Consider the following 22543-nt stretch of genomic DNA (forward strand, 5'->3'; position numbering starts at 1 on the left):
AAAAAAAAAAAAAAAAAAAAAAAACTCAACTAGCAACTATTAACATAAGACATCAATGGGCAAACTCTCAGTATTCAGGGGTGAGGCTGAAGAACCCCCTGGGCTGCAGAGACCAAGAAGGACAACATTAGAAGGTTAAGAGGAGCAATTTTACATTGATCACAATGCACCTTCCCAGAGCCAGCACAGTCCCACCATAAAGGACCAAAAGAAACTACAATTGCTCCACCAAGGAAAAAAGAGCCCATGGTGGGCATCCAGCATTCCCCAAATGGCAAGCCACTTCCTGAGTGGCCCATTGAGATCTCACCTCATGAGGATGCCTGGGGCAATCTGTGGTGCTGGACCAGTGGGGATCACACAGACATGGAGAAGGTGGGTAGGGCTTACAAAACCAGTGCTGAAATCTTGAAAGACTGCCAGATAAGACTGTGTTCCACCTTGCAGTGACACCCAATCAGAGATCGCAGTGACTCTGCTCATGTACAGAGTGGAAATGAACCCTCCTGGTTGAGGAGATTTATCAGCAGCTATGTCTGACTTGGTTCTCCAATCAATAGGTTGAACTAGAAAATTAAGGCCATTCTGTGGCTCTTCATGAGTAGGTACAAAAGTTGGAAGTCACATCCCACTGCTGAGCATAGCCTCTACTCCTGCCCCTCCAGGAAGACTGAACAAAGACCCTAGGCAACCACAGAGCTTCTTATAGGCCTATGGGGAGAGAGCCAACCCAGCAGTGTTGCCGTAGGGTTGAGTATAACATCTGACTCTCTCTGACCAGGGAACTTGAACAGTGAATCCAGGCAGTCTCAGAGCCTAGCCAATGGTACTGCCCAGCAACAGAGAATGTCCTTCAGTCCTGCCAAATGCCAAATCCGAATATCACCTCTGGCCCCAGCTAACCGCGGAGTTGCCAGCATAGGTTTGGAAACAGAGGGAACCACAGTGTCAATGGACATGTATCTGGTGGTCTGTAATCTTAGAGAATAAAATTACATCCAAAACGATTGTGGGGCACCTAGGTGGCTCAGTCATTAGGCATCTGCCTTTGGCTCAGGTCATGATCCCAGGGTCCTGGGATCGAGCCCAGCATCAGGTTCCCTGCTCAGTGGGGAAGTATGCTTCTCCCTCTCCCTCTGCCCCTCCCCAACCTGATGCTTGTGCCCTCTCTCTCTCTCGTGCTCACTCGCTCTCAAATAAAATAAAATCTTTAAAAAAAATTGTAGGAGGTGCCTGGGTGGCTCAGTCATTAAGCGTCTGCCTTCAGCTCAGGTCATGATCCCAGAGTCCTGGGATCGAGCCCTGAATCGGGCTCCTTGCTCCACGGGAAGCCTGCTTCTCCCTCTCCCACTCCCCCTTCTTCTGTTCTCTCTCTTGCTGTGTCTCTCTCTCTCAAATAAATAAAATCTTTAAAAAAGATTGCAAATATTTTAAGCCAGAAGCTGCCATGTCCCTGGGGTAACTGTAGAAGAAATTACAGTTGGCTACCTTCAGATGACAGAATAAAACCTCTCAAACTTCCCTTCATTCCATTTCAGTAAAGGAAGAGGTACAGATACAAGAGTGAGAAATTCGGGGCACCTGGGTGGCTCAGTTGGTTGAGCGACTGCCTTCGGCTCAGGTCATGATCCTGGAGTCCCAGGATCGAGTCCCGCATCGGGCTCCCTGCTCAGTGGCGAGTCTGCTTCTCTCTCTGACCCTCCCCTGTCTCATGCTCTCTATATCATTCTCTCTCTCAATAAATAAAATCTTTAAAAAAAAAGTGAGAAATTTTGCAGAAGTCCAATGAAAAATGGACCAGACAGATCATTCATCAAATTTTCCAAGGTTCAATATTCACATTCACGCAGAGAGGACTCGGCATGATTGTGGACTATCTTTTTGTGAAAAATAAAATCCAACATATTCACTAGAGTCTGACATGTTCCTTTGCATAAAATGTACAATGTATGTTCCACAATTATTAATGCTTTATCCACTGTAATGTAGTTAATGTTCTTCATTCAATGTGCTGGTGCTAATACTATTGTCCTTTTATGGACAGAAAAGATTTAGATAAAAGAGAGTTTAGTGAGCCTCTCAATATTGGTAGAGTCAGTGTTTAAATATGGATACCCTAAAAGTCAACACGGGGCAGCCATGTCAAATGCCCTTCCAGAAGGTGACCTGTGTTTGGATTCTCTTTCCTCTTTAAAACTCAATGATTCACCCAGAAGTCTTCACACAGAACAGCTTCCATGAACTAAGACTTCTAACTGAAAATTCCAGACCACATTACACATAGCCTGAGTGGCTTTCTGGTTGACTACTCTAAACACACAGGAAAGGCCCAGCAATGAGTCCACTTTCACACCTGGAGAACCAAGACTATATACCTGTGTATCTGACTACATTTTGATAAGCCTGATACCTTATGAAGAACACAACTATAAATGTGTCCTCAGATATTGGTTCTCAACATCCGCTCCCTAGACAGGCACCTGAGATTGGGTAAGAAAGGTTAGTTGGGGGGCTGTACCCCAGAACTACTGACATGGTAATGTGGGGATAGGCACAACAATCCAAGATTTACAGATCCTCCAGTTGACTCTGACTCAGGCTAAACTTGACAGCCTCTGCAGGAACTGTGTCACGGTCAATCCTGAGTTATCGAGACAGAACTCACTCTTAGAAACCCTCTAGGCTTGGGGGTGCCTGGGTGGCTCAGTCATTAAGCGTCTGCCTTTGGCTCAGGTCATGATCCCAGGGTTCTGGGATCGAGCCCCGCATTGGGCTCCCTGCTCAGTGAGAAGGCTGCTTCTCCCTCTCCCACTCCCCCTGCTTGTGTTCCCTCTCTCGCTGTCTCTGTCAAATAAAAATCTTAAACAAACAAAAAAACCCTCTATGCTTGTGGCCATGTTACTGTTGTGGCATACAAACAACATACACAACACACATTTTCTTTATTCATAAATGAATCTAACAAAATCTGTCTTCCTCCTCTTCCTTCTCTCCTCTCTCTCTACCCTCTTTGAGCTCGCTGAGATCACCCCAAATACAGGTTAGGTCACAATCCTGAATGCAAGCAATCCAAATTTATGTTAATTAGAACAGGGGTGTGTGGGTGGCTCTGTTGGTTAAACAGCTCAAGTCATGATCTCGGGGTCCTGGGGTCAAGCCCTGATCCGGGCTCTCAGCTCAGCCAGTAGTATGCTTCAGGATATTCTCTTTCCCCCTGCCCTTCCACCTACTCACTTGCTCTGCTCTAAAATAAATCTTAAAAAATAAAGTGGGTCTCCTGGGTGCTCTATTGGTTAAGCATCCAACTATAAGTTTCTATTCAGGTCATGATCCAAGGGTTGTGAGTATAATCACAATGCCTGGGGGTGGACAATACCAGAGAATAGAAATAGAAAAATCAGGATACCCTAGGGTGTCTAACCTATTTTATAAGACCCGAGTGTGTACCTGCTCCTTGTGTACATAACAGAAAATATACATTGTCTTTTCTATATTTACACATCAACCTTTTCATTATATAGCTGACCACAAAGGGTACTGAGAAATGAATTCTCTTCAATTGATGCAATGTTAAATATGACTGTAACATGCTAACCAACTTAATTTCATCAGTTTCTACAACTGATGAAATCCTCTTTCCTCTCAGTTCAGGAGTATAGGGACTGCATGGGCTGTTAAACAACATAGGGACAGCTAGCCCAAAAATTGGGTAGGCTGTTTAGAGCAGAAATGGTCCCTGTGGTGAGAGATGACCTGCTTCTCAACCACTGCCTTGCACATAGAGCACAGGACTAGACTCATCATGGAGCTGAGTGGAAGTGAGGGAGGGCCCTGCCAACCTCAGGTCAGCTTCCTTGGAAGGTCACCCATCCGTACTGGAACAGACCTAAGTTGGGGTTATATTCCTGGGATACCAATGCTTGCTGGTTCTGACTAGTAATGTCCAACAGCGTTCTTCATCTTCAACATCTACTCTGTCATGGGACATCTTCAAGCTATGCACACAATATTTAAATCATCCAATACCCCCCTCTATACATCACTCCATGAATCTGGGCCTGGAAAAGTACAGTTATCTCTGTCATCGAACAGCAACTGGTCCTCAGGAGAACCAGAGAATTAATTAAACCATGAGAAAAGCATCTGACTTCCCAGAAAAGCACAGTTCCCAAGAATGCATCTCTGTCACATTTGCTCATCACAAGTAGCTTCCTAAGGCCTTGCAGTGACCAAAGAACTTCCCCACATTTCAAGAGTTCTCCATATTTGGTTTTCGTAGGATTTATCTTCCTCTCGAACTGTGTCATCATGTTTTATCTGTCCTCACAACTCTCAAAGTGCCAAGTACCTAAATTAATCCTGGGGCCCATTGATGGAGTTTGCCTATGCTTCCAATGAAGCGGTGACAATATTGTATTTAAATCTCAATTATGGCCTCAAATGATCCTGTTACCAACCATTTACCATTGAATTTGAAAATTCCAAGCTACTCCTAAGGCTCTACAAGGGCCTATAAGGCTTAGACGGGAGGGGGAGAGCAGTGACAATGGGGTCTCCAAAACACAGGAAGGAAGGTCAGTTTTGATACCTACATCACGGCAATGGAGATGAAGAGACAGAAGAACTGGAGAGGATTTTGAAAAACAGATAAAATTTATCTTTCTAGATTCAGAGTCAATAGTGTAGCCTTGGACAGGGGTCCTCTCCCCAGTGAAGAATTCATGCCAATGCTTCGGCTTAGACATGTTTCATCTCTTACCTCGTGCTGCGTCATCACTCCTAATAGAGTATTGATTTCTTCCTGAGGTATAACATCGACTCAGCAGCAGAATACACATTCTTCTTGAGTATACATGGAACATTCTCCAGAATAGTTTACATACAGGGTCAAAAATTGGGTCTTGAATGGTACAGAAAGTTTGAGATTATTCCATTTTTCAGACCACATTGCTTTAAATTTAAACTCAATCACAAGAGAAAATTTGGAAGGAAAACAAACAAATGGAGGTTAAGGAGAATCCTACTCAAGAATGAATGGGTCAGGGGCGCCTGGGTGGCTCAGTCGTTAAGCGTCTGCCTCTGGCTCAGGTCATGACCCCTGGGTCCTGGGATCGAGCCCCGCATCGGGCTCCCTGCTCGGCAGGAAGCCTGCTTCTCCCTCTCCCACTCCCCCTGCTTGTGTTCCTGCTCTCACTATCTGTCAAATAAATAAAATCTTTAAAAAAAAAAAAAAAAGAATGGGTCACACAGGAAATTAAATTAGAATTTAAAATATATATGGAAACAAATGAAAATGAAAACACGACTGTTCAGGACATTTGGGATGCAGCAAAGGCAGTCCTAAGAGGGAAGTATATAGCAATACAGGCCTTTCTCAAGAAAAAGACAAATCTCAAATACATAATCTAACCTTCCATCTAAAGGAGCTGAAAAACAAAACAAAACAAAAAACAGCAAATAAAGCCTAAATCCAGCAGAAGAGAAATAAAGATTAGAGCAGAAATCAATGATATAGAAATAAAAAACAAACAGAACAGATCAACAAATCTAAGAGCTGGATCTTTGAAGGAATTAATAAATAAGGATTAATAAACCAAACCCCTAGCAGGAATTTATAAGACTGATAAAGCAAACCCCTAGCAGACTTACCAGAAAGAGCAGACAGGACCCAAATAAAATCATGAATGAAAAATGAGAGATCACAACCAATACTGAAGAAATACAAACAGTTGTAACAAAATATTGTGAGTAATCATACACCAACAAATTAGGAAATCTGGAAGAAAGATGGATGCATTCCTCGAAAAATCTAACCTACCCAAACTGAAGCAGGAAGAAATAGAAACTTGAGTAGACACATAATCAGCAAAGAAATTGAAGCAGTAGTCAACAATCTCCCAACGAACAAGAATCCAGGGCTGGATGACCTCACAGTAGAATTCTATCAAACAATTCAAGGAGAATTAATACCTATTCTCCTGAAACTGTTTCAAAAAGTAGTTGTGGAAGGAAAAACTTACAAACTCATTCTATGAGGTATTATCCTGTTTCCAAAACCAGACAAAGACCCCACTCAAAGGAGAATTACAGACCAATATCCCTGATGAACATAGATGCAAAAACCTCTCACCCAGATACTGACAATAGGATCCAAAAGTGCATTAAAAGGATTATTCACCAGGACCAAGTGGGATTTATTCCTGGGCTGTAAGGGTGGTTCAACATCCACAAATCAATGTGATAAGCCACATCAATAAAAGGACAAGAAACATATGATCCTATCAATAAAGAAAAAGCATGTGACAAAATACAGCATCTTTTCTTGATAACTCTCTGCAGTGTAAGGATAGAAGGAACATAACTTGACATCCTAAAGGACATATATGAAAAACCCACAGCTAATATCATTCTCAATGCAGAAAAATTGAGAGCCTTTCCCCTAAGGTGGGGATGTCCACTCCTACCACTGATGTTCAGTATAGTCCTGGAAGTCCTAACCTCAGCAATCAGACAGTAAAAAATAAAATGTATCCAAATCAGCAAAGAAGTAGTTAAACTCTCATTCTTCACGGATGACATGATACTCTATATAGAAACCTCAAAAGACTCCACACAGGGGTGCCTGGGTGGCTCAGTCGGTTAAGCGTCTCCCTTCAGCTCGGGTCATGATCCCGGGGTCCTGGGATCAAGCCCCACATTGGGTTCCCTGCTGGGCGGGAAGCCTGCTTCTCCCTCTCCCACTCCCCCTGCTTCTGTTCCTCCCTCGCTGTGTCTCTGTCAAATAAATAAATAAAATCTTAAAAAAAAAAAAAAGACTCCACCCAAAAATTGACAGAAGTGATACAGTATTCAGCAAAGTTGCTGGGTATAAAAATCAATGCATAAGTCAGTTGCATTGCTATACACTAACAAGGCAAAAGAAAGAGAAATCAAGGAATTGATCTCATTTATAATTGCACCAAAAACCATAAGATACCTAGGAATAAACCTAACCAAAGAGGGAAAGGATCTGTACTCTGAAAACTATAGAACACTTAGGAAAGAAATTGAGAAGGACGGACACACACACACACACACACACGCACGCGATAAATGGAAAAACATTTCATGCTCATAGGTTGGGAGCACAATATTGTTAAAATATCTATGCTACCCAAAGCAATCTACACATTGAGTGCAATCCCTATCAAACTGCCATCAGCATTTTTCACACTGGAAGAAATAATCCTAAAATATGTATGGAAACAGACTCCAAATATCCAAAGTAATGATGAAAAGGAAAACCAAAGCTGGAAGCATCAAAATTTCTGACTTCAAGTTGTATCACAAAGCTATAATCATCAAGACAGTATGGTACTGTCACAAAAACAGATCCATAGATCAGTCGAACAGAATAGAGAGCTCAGAAATGGACCCTCAACTCTATGGTCAACTAATCTTCAACAAAGCAGGAAAGAACATCCAATGGAAATCGGACAACGTCCTCAAAAAAATGGTGTTGGGAAAATTGGACAGCCACATCTAGAAGAATGAAACCAAGCCATTTTCTTACACCATACAAAAAGATAAACTCAAAATGCATCAAAGACCTAAATGTGAGACAAGAATCCATCAAAATCCTAGAGGAGAACACAGGCAGTAAACTATGTGACCTTGGCCACAGCAACTTCTTGCTAGACATGTCTCCAAAAGCAAAGGAAACCAAAGCAAAAATGAACTATTAGGACTTCATCAAGATAAAAAACCTTTTGGGGCGCCTGGGTGGCTCAGTCATTAAGTGTATGCCTTCAGCTCAGGTCATGATCCCAGGGTCCTGGGATAGAGCCTCGCATCGGGCTCCCTGCTCAGTGGGGAGCCTGCTTCTCCCTCTCCCACTCCCCCTGCTTGTGTTCCCTCTCTCGCTGTCTCTCTGTCAAATAAATAAATAAAATCTTAAAAAAAAAACAACGACAAAAACCTTTTGCAAAGGAAACAGTCAACAAAACCAAAGACCAGATGTCCATTGACAGATGAATGGATAAAGATGTGGTGTTTGTGTGTGTATATTTGGATATATACATATTTAATGGAATATATATACACATCAGGGAGACAAAGTTTGTGACACTCCCTCCCTGACACTCCACGGCAACACTGTGAGAAAACTCTTACCTCTCCTCAAAAGAGAAACAAATGAGTGACCTGTATGTTCAGTGATCTCACTACTTTGCTGCTGCCTGAGGACATGTTTCTGTCATGCAGGACATGGAAGGAGGAAGGAATGACAGCACCCTCTGGATGCAGTGCGGTGGCTGCTCAGACCAAAGGTGAGCATTTGTTCGACCAATGGAGAGACTACAGGGATGAAGACAAACAGGGAGAGGAAGGTGTCATGGACTCTAAAAAGTAACTACACTTTGAAAACTGGGAAATCACAAATTTTCAGACATGACAAATGCCCAGAACATGTGGGGGAGGTCCCCGAATTGCTATTTGTGTTGATCTGTACAAAGCAAGTCCATAATCCTGAGCCCAGAGGCTGCTTTTTTTTTTTTTTAAATTCCCAAGTGTCAACAAAAGATAATAAGGCATGCAAAGAACCAGGAAAACGTGTTCTAATCAGAGGAATGAAATAAATGTCCAATACTGGCTCTAAATTAATTAAGAACTACTGATTGCCTGATGAAGAATTCAAATAACCATCATAAAGGTGCTTATGGAGGAAGAAGAAAAACAGGTAACAATGTTATCAGGAAAAGTATGCAGGACCCAAATGTAAATCCCAAGAAACAGACAATAAAACAAACCATCAACCAGAAATTGGGAGCTGAAGAGTACAATTACTGAAGTTAAAAACACACCAATGGGTCACCCACAGACTTGATCAAGCAGAAGAAATATTCAGACAACTTAAAGACCTATTTTTTTGTTATTGTTTTGTTTTGTTTTTAAAGACCCCTTGTTTTAAATTATCTGCTGAGAGGACCAAAGAAAAATGTGGAACAGGAGAGAGTCTAGGAACTCCTGGGACACCAAGTGGTCCCATATGTACATTAAGGGGACCCCAAAAGGAGAGGAAAGTGAAATGGGGCAGAGGGCTTACATGAAGATCTAAGGGCTTGTATTTCCCACGAATGTGGAAAGAACAAATTCAACAAGCTCAGGAAATTCAGGGTGGGGTAAATGTCTAGACATCAACACAGTGACACCTTATAATTAACCTATGAAAAATCAAAGGTGAAAAGAGAATTTTGAGACCAGATGACAAAAGCAACTCATCTTATACAAGAGAGCTCCTATAAGATTAGTAGTGGGATTCAAGGCAGACCTGATAGGAAGAACTGCATGGGACAGTGTATTCAAACACTGAAAGATCAAAATATCCACCACGAATACTCTATCTGGGAAAACTGTTTTCCATGAAGGTAGAAATGAAGATTTTCCCACATAGAAACCCCTCTAAGTTTATCAGGAGACTTGTCTTACACAAAATGTTAAAGGAAGCACTTCTAGTTGAAATAAAAGGATTCTAAACAGAAACTAAAACCACAGGACAACATAAAGCTCTCTGGTAAATATAAATATTTCCACAATTATAGAAACCCGTAGTGTTGTAAGGAGGTAGCACAGGTTGCTCATATTTCTACCTCAAGACAAATTAAAAATCAAAGCATAAAAAATCATAAATGTAGATAATAAAGTACACAACATAAAAGATAGAATTTGTGATATCAGAAACAAGGTATGTGCAGGAATGGAGATAAGTGGACTAAGTTTGGATGCAATTGAGACCATCAGTTTAAAGTTTTTTTTTTTTTATACCTTTCAGTTTCATTTTGAAAACACAATGAAAATATGTACAGAAGACACAAAAGTGCCTGAGGTATCAAAACATGTCAGGGGTATAACACCAGAACTAAGGATAAACTGTACCTGAACTTGATACACAGGTAGGAAGTGTTTCAAAATTACTTGCAATTCAAAAATGTCTTTCGTGCAAGGAGAATAAAAATCCACCAGTAAATAGATGATGAAATTATTTCTATTATTATGACAACACATGTAGGCATGATACAATATACACTGACCACTAACCAATGAAAGCAATACACAAAGTATGTATGGGTAATAATGATACGAATACATAATGTTCTTGGCAAAGAGCATAAAGCTGATTCATATTTGAGGTAAACTCACATTGTCTTAAAATCTGCTGAGTTAAAATTGTCATCCTATACCAAAATACACAGTAAATAAGGAAACCAGAAGTAACTACTGTTGTGGAGAGTCCCAGACAAAAGGAAGCACATGATTATGGGATTGCAAAACCAGAGTAAGACCAAATTTAACCCAAATTTCTACATAAAAAAAAAAAAACATGAATTATTTAGTAAGAGAACTACTATGTAACTATAATTTTAAACTGTGACTATGTATGCAAGAAAAACAAGCATTTGAATTACTGGCATGTCTTCACTGACAAATTTTAAATTATATTCATTAAAATCCACCAGAAGAAGGTCTAATGATAATCTTACAAATAAGTGCTTAAGAGTGCCTGGGTGGCTCAGTCGGTTGAGCGACCGCCTTCGGCTCAGGTCATGGTCCTGGAGTCCCGGGATCGAGTCCCACATCGGGCTCCCTGCTCAGCAGCGAGTCTGCTCCTCCCTCTGACCCTCCCCCCTCTTGTGCTCGCTCTCTCTCAAATAAATAAAAAATAAAATCTTTAAAAAAAATAAACAAGCGCTTAAAAGACTTGAAAAATGTATCACGTCATTAATATATTCCTCCTTTTACCCAGAATGCAAGGTATAATTCATTCCTTAGAGCCAAGCAAACAAATCCTTTCATTTCTATTTTTTTAAATATTTCATTTTTTTGACAGAGCACACAAGCAGGGGGAGTGGCAGAGGGAGTGGGAGAAGCAGGCTCCCCAATGAGCAGGAATCAGACTTGGGGCTCAATCTGAGAACCCTTAGATCAAGACCTGAGGGTGAAGGCAGATGCTTAACTGAGCCACCCAGGCACCCCAATCTGTTTATTTCTAAATAAACACCAACAATGTAAAATATACTGACAACTTTATAAAAAGTAAATATTTGGGATGACACTCAGATACATTCTGAGGAAAGCAGAAGAAAAAATGCATGATTACTTTTTAGTGAAGTAAAATTTATGAACAAATTTTTTCCTTAAATATGGGGGTTTAACTAATTACCTCACTTCTTATAAAGCACAGGCCCATGTTCTATCAGAACTTTTGAGCTAAAAGAAAAAAAAGATGAGAGGACTCTCGCGTACAACTATTTAGAAAATGAAAACACATAGTAAAAAGTCACAGGAACTTCACACAAGACAGAATTATGAACTGATGCAATTTTAGTGAGGTAACAATTGAGACTTTATTAAAGGCTACAAATTCTGAGGTCTAAATGTTCTAGCTCCCCAATGGCATTCATTTAGGTAGGAATTCTATGTTATTTCAACATTGAGGAATGGAACACCGAGTGGAAATTTCTATATTAGTTAATATGAAAAAAAAAAAAACTTTTGAAGGGAAATAAAGCATTAGATTTTCTCATTTTAGGGAGGTGCTTTGTTATCTGATGAGGTTACTGAGTCTCAGTTATGCTCAGTTAAGATTAAAGTCTCCAAAACATTGGAAAGCATAAACCAGAAAACATGTAATATCTGTCTCCAGTGTTCCCGGATTTCTACACCAAACCTCAATATGTCCACCACAACCCTGACACATTTCTCAGATGAGGGGAAACACAACTTGCAAAGGGCTAAACAGAAAGATCCTCAGAAATAAGGAGATTTCTGCAGGGCCCTCAAAGCAATGGAAAAGCTCGCAGATTATGGAGGCCCTCCCACAACAGGGGGAGTCCCCTGGCCCTCCCTGTGGATGTGATGGACCACCACTGAAGCTGAAGCAGAATCCTTAGAGGATGTAAGAGCGTGATAATGTTGGATAGCGGATGTCCCTCGGTGAGAGGGAGAGGTAACACTAGGCTTCTAAACTAATTTCCATTCAGAGAGCTACTCAAACCACAGTTTAAGGTCTATCATTTTCCTTTGCATTTGGACCTCACCTCTGTCATCTACCTGATTCATTCCCGCCTACCTGGATGGAGGGATATGGTATCCTTTCTCATCACATCCCAAGGCTCCCTCTTTGGTTCTGAAAAGGAGACCAAGTCTGGCTTTTACATAATGAGACCGATTTGTCTCAAATTTCCTCAAAAAGGAAAAGAGTACTGCTGGGGATTCTAACTTTTAATTACGATTTTGCTCAGGAGAGAAGAGAGGACACTGTAAAATCGAGAACATGTTTTCCCAAATGCTGTTGAAAGCAGCCCCTTTACAATAAGGGGGGATTTCCAATGTTCACATCCCGAGCTCCACTTCCAAGTATTAGACACAATAATAAGGAGTGCAAATTGGAGAAGATGTGGGCAGTACCATTTTATGCCCTTAGTGTTTAGAACTGCCAGTAATCTACAGAAGTGATGCTGTTACCTTAAGGAAGGGAAACTAAAGCAGAAAAGGAAACATCACAAAGTTTTTTCTCTACATCTGCAAACCCCTACTTATTTCCCTTTCTGCCTGGATCTGAATTCCAACCATTCAAAGAGGAATCTTCCAAGAGACAGTCTTCACAGGAAGGAAGAAAACCCAGAGTGGTGTTTAGGAAGTCTGGAAGGAGTCACCCAAGAAGAGAAGGTTTCCATAGTTCTCTAACATCACATCCCTGTACAGTTCCCGCTGAGTGTGGTTCAGGCATCCCCACTCCTCCTGGGAGAACGCCATGGCCACATCCCTGAATGTCAGCAGTGCCTGCAATAAACACCACAGTGACCAAGTGGCCATTGATAGAGTTCATAATGGTCCCTAAGGTGAAAGGAGGAGTTAATGTCACCAGCTAGACCCTAAGGTGAAAGGAGGAGTTAATGTCACCAGCTAGACCCATGACCTTGACCTTCCCTGGTTACTTGCTTGTACCCTCAGACCTTTTGTCCCACATCTTACTTAACATCTTCTTTCCACCTTATCTTTTGCTTCTGGCAAAGCACCTCACGGGCAGTCTCCTGTCAGGAAAACAAAAACTATCCAACAAAAGTAATGACTGTCATGAGGAAGAGCTTGGCCTTTCCCAGTTTGAGCTTAACCCCCGACTCAAACCTAAGCAGATGGACCAGGGAGTAAGTTACCCATGGAGTGATTTACAGTTCCCTTTATCTCATTATAGTTTAAAATCTCCACCTGAGGAGCAGCACAAACCTCATTTAGGTAAAACACAAAGCATGTAGAGGAGGGTTTTCTTGAGGTACTTGTGACACCTTATGCCCAGCTCTACATAAGATGACAAGGATCCATTTTCTAAATATCTACCCTAGAGGTGCCTGGGTGGCTCAGTCATTAAGCGTCTGCCTTTGGCTCAGGTCATGATCCCGGGGTCCTGGGATCGAGCCCCGCATCGGGCTCCCTGCTCGGCAGGAAGCCTGCTTCTCCCTCTCCCACTCCCCCTGCTTGTGTTCCCTCTCTCGCTGTGTACCTATCACATAAATAAATAAAATCTTTAAAAAAAAAAATTCTACCCTAACCCCAAATAAAAAGAAATCATTCTCCCTTGCTCTGCGTCTCTACTTTGGAAGTTATTTCCTGTTATCTCCTTATTTGCTGCAAATCCAATTTCTGTTGTGTGACAACCCCTACCCAGTATAGTTCTGTAACTCACCAAGCAGTGAACTCATGTTAGTTCAGTTATACCAGGACAACTAGTTCTGGCTTAGGTGAATTTCCTACTTTACACAGTAAGATAATTTTTAACACAGTAATATGCTCTAATGTATTCCCTAAACTTGAGGTGAGAGAGTGTCATATGATCCACAAAACCAGGATAAATACTGTGTGTTTATTCAAAATAACTTGTCAAATGAAGAAATCAACTCATGCATACACATTTTTGACTACTGTGTTTACATCATACAGAAGTTGTGTCTACTTCTTAGGTGGAATGTTTTAGTGGGTTACAAATGTATTCATCAAAAAAATTTTTTTAAAGATTTATTCATGTGAGGGTGCCTGGGTGGCTCAGTTGGTTAAGCGACTGCCTTCGGCTCAGGTCATGATCCTGGAGTCCCGGGATCGAGTCCTACATCGGGCTCCCTGCTCGGCAGGGAGTCTGCTTCTCCCTCTGACCCTCCCCCCCCATGTGCTTTCTCTCTCTCTCATTCTCTCTCAAAAATAAATAAATAAATCTTAAAAAAAAAAAGATTTATGCATTTGAGACAGACAGATACTGAGAAAGAGAGAGCATGAGCAATGGAGAGGCAGAGGGAGAAGCAGGCTCCCCACCAAGCCAGGAGCCAGACATGGGGCTCGATCCCAGGACCCTGGGGCCATGACCCAAGCCAAAGGCAGACGCCTAACCGACTGAGCCATCCAGGCGCCTCTGTACTCATCAAATTCTGATATGAATTAGAATTTCAAAACAGTGCATTGGCATCTTGTGAAAATGCAGATTCGGTTCAGGAGTACTGCCATGGGATCAGAGTCTGCATTTCTAACAAGGCAGTAGCCTATGGGCCAAGGGATAAAGTTTTGAATAAGAAAGAGGTAGGACTCCAAGGCAAGAATTCTTGGAGGATTTAGGACAGGCAAAAAATGCTTTCATTTTTATATTGGTTTTTATCTTTTGAGAGAGAGAGAGAGAGAGCTTGAGGGGGACAGTGGTTACAGAGGGAGCGGGATAAGCAGACTCCCCCCTGAGCAGGGAGCCCAACACAGGGCTCTAGCCCAGGACACTGGGACCATGACCAAGCTGAAGGCAGACACTTAACCGACTGAAACACCCAGGTGCTCCCTGAATGGGTTTTATAGCCATTATAGATTCTACCGGAATAGCAAGAAAGCCAACAACAATCCTTTCTCACCATTTCCTAGTTACCCAAGACCATCTAACAGTTGTTCATAAGTTAATGGGTATGAATAATAAAAATCTTAGAACACACACATTCTTCTTCTATTTTTATGGGAATATTTTGTCAAACATCCAGGAACATGGAAGGGATCAGGTTTTCCCCCAGGTTGTGTGACCTAGAGTCGATCTAAAATGACACACAGGTCAATATAGAGAGGACTCTAAAGCAGTGTTCATAGCAGGTGTCAAACCTGAGAAGACGGGCGCCTGGGTGGCTCAGTTGGTTAAGCGACTGCCTTCGGCTCAGGTCATGATCCTGGAGTCCCGGGATCGAGTCCCGCATCGGGCTCCCTGCTCAGCAGGGAGTCTGCTTCTCCCTCTGACCCTCTTCCCTCTCGTACTCTCTCTCTCTCAAATAAATAAATAAAATCTTAAAAAAAAAAAAAAACCTGAGAAGAGTGTTGGAAACAAGAAGGGATCCACGCAACACTCATCTACCTTTTTACATTCATGCGCACATCCACACATTCAGAAAGTAGTTAATATACACATTAAAAGTGATGGGGTAGAAAATTGTCATGGTAACTACTAGGCAACATTTTCAATGACATGACCCTAATAAATCTCTTTGTGGATGATAATGCTTCTTTTACTCACACGATCAACACAAACACATAGAATGACAGAAATGAAACAGCTCTTATTTCTGAGTCTACTCTGATGAGGGCTAGAAGCAAAAAATGTTCACCTGCAACCCAGAAGGCTGACCTATAGTCTCCACAGTTCTAGAACCATTAATTAAGGGCAAACTGCTACATTCTCAATGGATCTCTTGACTGCCTGTACATCTCACCAATAGTTAATATTGAACTAAGTGCCTGAGAAATCTTGCAAATGTAGTTTTACAAGTACAAATTCCAGGAAATACTTAGGATCTTATACTCCCTGCACACCCCCTCCCCAGTGAACACTAAGTATCGAACCAGGAGCTTCATGCAGCCCAAGTGCAGCAATTTCTACCCATGGATCCTGTGCGACTCAAATGAACTAACTTTTACCATACAAGCTTTCAAGAATTCTTTCTTGGCTATTTTAATCCATGATCCCTCAACACAGTATTTCGCTGAAAAGTTTTGTTTCAATTATCATTCCCGCTCTATTATACCTCGGGATTTTAAAACACTCAAAATGTTAATTATGTGATTTTCTTTTTCTGAAAACACAAAGAAGTAAATAGAAGTGTATGTCCGTGACATGAGCATGGAGAAAAGAAAAACCTAATGGGACAGAGGGCTGACTGACAGAACCACCACTCCCAGAAGTCAAATATATCAACTACACAAAGGTGAGAGCTCTCCTCGTTCGGTGCAAACTGATGGGATGTAGGACAGGAGCCAATGGTCAAGAAAGAATTCCTGAGATGTTTTTGATGTGAAATGTTGGGGTTCAGGAGTGAATGATGAAGAAAGAATCATTGAGATGTCTCTGGTGCAGAAAACATGGTATTATTAAACACAGGGATAGGACCTGTGGGAAGAAAGAGCTGTACTGGGTTTGTGAGCAGTGAGGGATGATATGCTTTCATATCCTGAAGGACCAACTACTGTCTAGTAAAACCTTAGTCATGGAACCTTCAGATCTCTCTGTGGGATATGCTTAGGGGATGATTACCAACATATATTTGGGGGGTAGAGAAAAAGAAAGTTTCCCAAGGGGTTATTCTATGTTAAAGAGAATTTACAGGATCCTGGAAGTCTGGCTAATCTCAAACTAAGGTTGCTTTTTGCCTCCAGCAAAACATTAACATTGCCACCGTTGTGGATTCCTCGAGGAATGTCACACTGTGCCTGTCTCAAGAATTTATCAATGGGCTGCAAGTAAAAGGAAATTTAAATTTTATCCGTACTTCTTGATTTTGTTCTCCTCCTCAGAAACAAGAAAGGGGCGTCTGGGTGGCTCGGTCAGTTAACTGTCTGCCTTCAGCTCAGATCATGATCCCAGGGCTCTGGGATGGAGCCCCACATCTGACTCCCTGGTCACCCTCCACCACTGCGCATTTGCTCTCTTTATCAAATAATAAATGTAATCTTTAAAAAAGGAAGAGAGCCCCGGGGGGTGGGGGGATGGGTTAGCCTGGTGATGGGTATTAAAGAGGGCACGTTCTGCATGGAGCACTGGGTGTTATGCACAATGAATCGTGGAACACTACGTCAAAAACTAATGATGTAATGTATGGTGATTAACAACAATAAAAAATTAAAAAAAAAAAGGAAAAGAGCCTGGCGCCCACCCCCTCCCCAGTGCTGCCATGGCCCGGGCCACTTCCCGCTCTCCTGCAGCAGGCGCGGCCGGGGAGCCGGCGCGGGGCCGCTTTGTGCGGCCCAGCCGAGGGGTGGCGGGACGCGGGCGAGGCCCCCTCCTGCTCGCCTGAGGCCGAGGAGGGGGCGACGGGACACCGTAGGGCCCCCTCTCGGCGGTGCCCCAGCCTGCTCCATTTTGTGCGGAGAGCCGGGCGGGGGACACGGGCCCAGACCCAGTCCCGACCCTGCGCCCTTAGCCGGGGTGCTGCGCAGAGCTCCCCCGCCCGGGGGGGGGGGCAGCCCCATCCTGACCGCTGGCAGGGGGCGTGGCAGGACCGGGCAGCTTTGTCTGCGCGGGTGGCCCGGGAGGGTGGGTGGCTGGCAGGAGTTGGGCGTGGGCCCGGGGCCTGGGCGGGCGAGTCGGGGGATGCACGCCAGGGTTGGCCGGCCGCCCATCCCGGCGGTGGGGCCAGGGGCCAGCCCGCGTACCTGCAGGGGGAGGAACGAGCGGATTTGTTTTCCCGGCGGTCTGGCTTGCACGTAAAGAATGCATCCATCTGGCGGCTTGCGGTCCCTGGACTTGCCTCAAAAGTTGAAGTTGGGCGAAGATTAGACCCCCTTTTAGAAAGGTGTTCCTGAACACCACTGACAACACGGTTCTGACAGTATTTCATGACAATGGATGGCGACAGTGCTCCAACTAGGCATCTCTGCAGACCACATGGGAGGAAGCCACCATGTGATACAGCCTCGTGATGATACCGAGGACGGCATGAATGATCATGAAGACATTTACAAATGGTTCAAAAAGAAAGAGGCTGTGTTCAACAACGTGTGAGTTCATCAGCTTTCTAACATCTGAAGCAAGTGAAAAATGCCATCAAGAGGAACGGAGGACAAAGAAGATACTCTCTTTGCCGTGCTGACCTTAGGCTTTGACAGCTATGTCGAACCTCTAAAATCAAACCTTCAGAATTTGAGAGAGGCTCTGAAAGGAGAGAAAGGAATTCGGGGAAGAGTCACAACTACAGATGGACTAAGTGAAGAGCTTAGAGGAGGCATTTACTAACCGGTTACCAGCTGGCTTAATAACTGCAGAGGGTCAACAACAAAGTGTTATGGTTCATACAAGGTCATAGCAACAGACTTCTGGTGTTTAACAGATTCAATTTTCAGGATCTGAAGAAACGGTGGCATGGGGAGTGGAGAGAAGCAAAGGAGTCTGTACGATTCTGGAAACAGACATTAGAAAGAAGTGACTGGGGAGGGGCGCCTGGGGGCTCAGTCGTTAAGGGTCCGCCTTCGGCTCAGGTCATGATCCCGGGGTCCTGGGATCCAGCCCCGATCGGGCTCCCTGCTCCGTGGGAAGCCTGCTTCTCCCTCTCCCACTCCCCCTGCTTGTGTTCCCTCTCCCGCTGTTAAAAAAATAAATAAAATCTTTAAAAAAAAAAGTGACTAGGGAAATGATGTTTCTTTGTATATTAAATAGATGTAGCATTCCTAATGCTTGACTAACTGAGGCGTTAATTCTGACCTGAGAATCTTTTTTCATGAATGATTTTAAAGAAAAATTTGGATTTTAAATATTTTATTTATTTGACAGAGACATAGCGAGAGCAGGAACACAAGCAGGGGGAGTGGGAGAAGCAGGCTTCCTGCTGAGCAGGGAGCCCGATGTGGGACTCGATCCCAGGACGCTGGGATCATGACCTGAGTTGAAGGCAGACACTTAACGACTGAGCCACCCAGGCACCCCAGAAAAATTTGATTTTAAAGGTATTAAAATATTTGTTTTGTATGAGTTGCTCTGTAGGACTTCTGTATTCATTGTATATTGTGATTTATTACTGTCAGAGATTTGTACAGTTTCTTATTTTCATGTTGAATCATGTTACTTTAGTAATTCAAGTAAACTGCTGGGTTAATTCATGGTATTTGCCTTTTTAATAAAATATAAGGGTAGAGGGGCACCTGGGTGGCTGAGTCATTAAGGGTTCCTGCTCAGCGGGAAGCCTGCTTCTCCCTCTCCCACTCCCCCTGCTTGTGTTCCCTTTCTCACTGTGTCTCTGGCCAAATAAAATCTTTAAAAAAAATATATAAGGATAGAGTTCGGGGAGAGAGAAAATGAGTAAGAAACAGAGAAAGAGGGAAAGAGAAGAAAAGGAAAAAACTCCAAGCAAAAGAAACTCAGGAGTAAGAAGTTTGCATCTGAAATGTGATAGTTTCTGCATATTGCTCAGTACATCTAAGGTCCATACAAATGTAAGAGGGAAAATATGAACACTACAGGGGAGGAATCTTGCAGAGAGAACCAAGGCAATGAAAGAAATTCACATCAGGTGTATGGAAACAAATGTTATCAGTGTTTACGGCACACCGAAGGACAAACTATCACTGGCATTTTCTTGTGGTCTGAAAACAGTAATTCAGAATAGAAATGTAATTATGAAAATACAGCAGATATAAACACAGTTCAATGACATGTAGTTTCTGTGGAAAGTAATGGAGAAAGGGCCCACAGAGACCCCTTGGCTGAGTCCAGACAGGCCCATCAGGGGACCCACCTCACAATGGCCCTAGGCCCTAACCAATGGGCTACTGACAACCAGGGACAGTGACCAAAAAAGGGAAAATTCCCTAAGTCCCCATAACTCACCTTCCCCTTCACACACAGCCCCCCCCTCCCCCGCTACTATCTCCTCACAGACAGCGTCTCTGCTGTCCTGCATGATGCTCTCTTGGAGCAATCAACTTCTAAGAACTGTGTTCTGCCTCCGGTGAATTCTTTTCAGTGCCCACTTAACTGGCTTCCACCCAATCATCGACCCACATTTGGGGGTCCCCATCTGACTCTCAAGAGACACCATATTTAGGGCGCCTGGGTGGCTCAGATGGTTAAGCGTCTGCCTTCAGCTCAGGTCATGATCCCAGGGTCCTGGGATCGAGTCCCGCCTCGGGTTCCCTGCTCCTAGGGAGCCTGCTTCTCCCTCTGCCTCTCTCTCTCTGTCTGTCTCTCATGAATAAATAAATAAAATCTTTAAAAAAAAAAAAAAAAGAGACACCATATTTAGACACCAGTTTCCATGTACTGTTAATACCTAGTATCTATTTTTACTTAAATTTCTATTTTTATTTAAAGATTTATATTTTAGGAGGGCGGGAGGGGCAGAAGTAGAGGGAGAGAATCTCAGAATCCCCTCTGAGCAGGGAACCAAAAGTGGGGCTCCCTCTAGGACCCTGAGATCATGACCTGAGCCGAAATCAAAGGTCCAATGTTTAACCGACTGAGCCACCCAGGCGAAACTCTAGTGTATTTTACATAGAACATCTTTTTCACATTATAAAGAGCAAGACTCCAACCCCCTCCCTCTTTTTTTAATCTGAGAAACTTCTGAGTTACTCTGGATGTTATATCCATCATTTTTATTTGTGCGTTTTCTTACTCCTGGGCTACACAGACCTGATAAAGCATCCAGACGCGCCCTAAATTAGAAATGTTCCCCTCGCCACCCCCATCCCAGATACCCTAGGACCAGATCCCATCAGCAAAAGGAATCTTGGGCTCAATACCTTCCCCTCTGGATCTGTCACCAAAGGAATATTTTCAATACATGCCGTACTTCAATTCAAAGTGACAACTGCTGATGGCCTTTTGGAACCAAGGTTGCAAAGAAGGGAGAGAACACTCTGGGATATAGGATAGAAGTGTTCTAAAGACCTAGCCTGTAGTATCACTTCTGAAAATGAATACTACAATCATGAAAACATGTGCCAGAAACTTCAGAACCAGAGGAATCAACATTTGCAATTTCTAAATGCAAGTAATTTCAGGAGAAAAACATGACACAGCCTCTGACGTAGGACACCAGGCTTACCTGAGAACTGGCTATTTCTTCTTATACTTTGTCCTCTGGATTTCTTTCTCACAAGATATTTGTCGAGAAATCACAGCTCCATCAGGAAAAAAATGCCCCTAAAGCCACCCACAGAATCTCTTCAACTGTAAACTGTTCACCTGAAGGCAGGACCCTGAAATTCAGATAGACCCAAAATCCCAGTCCTTTGCATCAGGAGCTTTTCAGAAACTGTGGGTTCCTACTTGAAGACCAGTCCCTGACTTTTCCTTCCCTACTTTCGGGGGGGGCTCCCCTCCCAAAACACCCACAAATTCAGATACAACATAGGCACCATGTGCTACACGGACCTGACCCTCCCAGACTCACGTAGCAGAGACCCTATTACCTCTCCTTGAGGCAAAACCTGCTCTCAACTCTCATAAAATAACCTGAAGCACTCCTGCTTAACCTTGGCCTCACTTAGAATCACCTGGAGCCCTTAATGAACACAACACTTGTTTTAACCCAAACCAATGGAAAGAATCTGAGGGGGAGGGTAGCAGATATGATCCTTTCTGAAACCCCACACGTGATCCTATTGAGAAGCATTTAGGGAGGTGACCAGGCAAAGCACGGTAACCAGGGCTGTGGTTGTGAGCACATTTAGATCCATGCCTTCTCCACTTACCAGAGTTTCTGGGATGACACATTCTCCCTCTCTGCTACACGGAGGGAGATAGCTTACAAGTGGAGCTTTCCCTTATAAATGCAAATGTCGCTTTCAAAAGTAAACACAGGATTTCAGAGCTTTTCCTTTATCTGGTGTTTCTTTAAAACACCAGCCTAAAATAATCCTTAGACCAAAGAGACACATTTTAGGGTGACAAAAAGCTCCCCTTCTATAGGTAAATGTTTCTATCTGCCACACATTTTTTCCAAACTGTACTTTTTACATTCCCATCAGAGATATGAGAATTTTTTTTTTAAAGACTTTATTTGATAGATACACACAGCGAGAGAGGGAACACAAGCAGGGGGAGTGGGAGAGGGAGAAGCAGGCTTCCCGCGGAGCAGGGAGCCCGATGCGGGGCTCGATCCCAGGACCCTGGAATCATGACCTGAGCCGAAGGCAGACGCTTAACGACTGAGCCACCCAGGCGCCCCGATATGAGAATTCTAATTCCTCTACATTCTCACTGGAAACTGGTGTTATCCTTTTTATTTTAGTCATTCCAGAAAATATTGAGTGGTTTCTCATTGTAAAATATGAAGTGGTCTTCCTATACTTGTCCTGGTGACTGAAATGGAAACCACTTAAAAGAGTCAAGTGGAGGCGCGCCTGGGTGGCTCAGTCCTTAAGCGTCTGCCTTCGGCTCGGGTCATGATCCCGGAGTCCTGGGATCGAGCTTCACATCGGGCTCCCTGCTCAGCGGGAGGCCTGCTTCTCCCTCTCCCAGTCCCCCTGCTTGTGTTCCCTCTCTCACTGTGTCTATGTCAAATAA

The 22543-nt window shown here is 43.2% G+C and overlaps 2 protein-coding genes, 1 long non-coding RNA gene and 1 pseudogene across 3 annotated transcripts in view; 3 read left to right on the top strand and 1 right to left on the bottom strand.

Annotated features, from left to right (window-relative positions):
• Window positions 1-16250, top strand: part of LOC141371806 (uncharacterized) — a 32964-nt gene extending 16714 nt beyond the window's left edge. Inside the window, exon 3 of the long non-coding RNA XR_012377040.1 lies at window positions 16133-16250. This is a non-coding gene — a long non-coding RNA (uncharacterized lncRNA). The remainder of the gene's footprint in view (window positions 1-16132) is intronic.
• Window positions 1-22543, bottom strand: part of LOC112806790 (uncharacterized) — a 909505-nt gene that overhangs the window by 254280 nt on the left and 632682 nt on the right. The window lies entirely within an intron of this gene.
• The window catches only part of LOC112806782 (uncharacterized), a 293799-nt gene that overhangs the window by 103657 nt on the left and 167599 nt on the right, over window positions 1-22543 (top strand). The window lies entirely within an intron of this gene.
• Window positions 17878-18388, top strand: LOC112806740 (nuclear transcription factor Y subunit beta pseudogene; annotated as a pseudogene).

The sequence above is a fragment of the Callorhinus ursinus genome, unplaced genomic scaffold, assembly GCF_003265705.2.
Source record: "Callorhinus ursinus isolate GAN/ISIS: 27379988/994484 unplaced genomic scaffold, GSC_fseal_2.0 scaffold101, whole genome shotgun sequence".
In the NCBI taxonomy this organism is placed as follows: domain Eukaryota; kingdom Metazoa; phylum Chordata; class Mammalia; order Carnivora; family Otariidae; genus Callorhinus; species Callorhinus ursinus.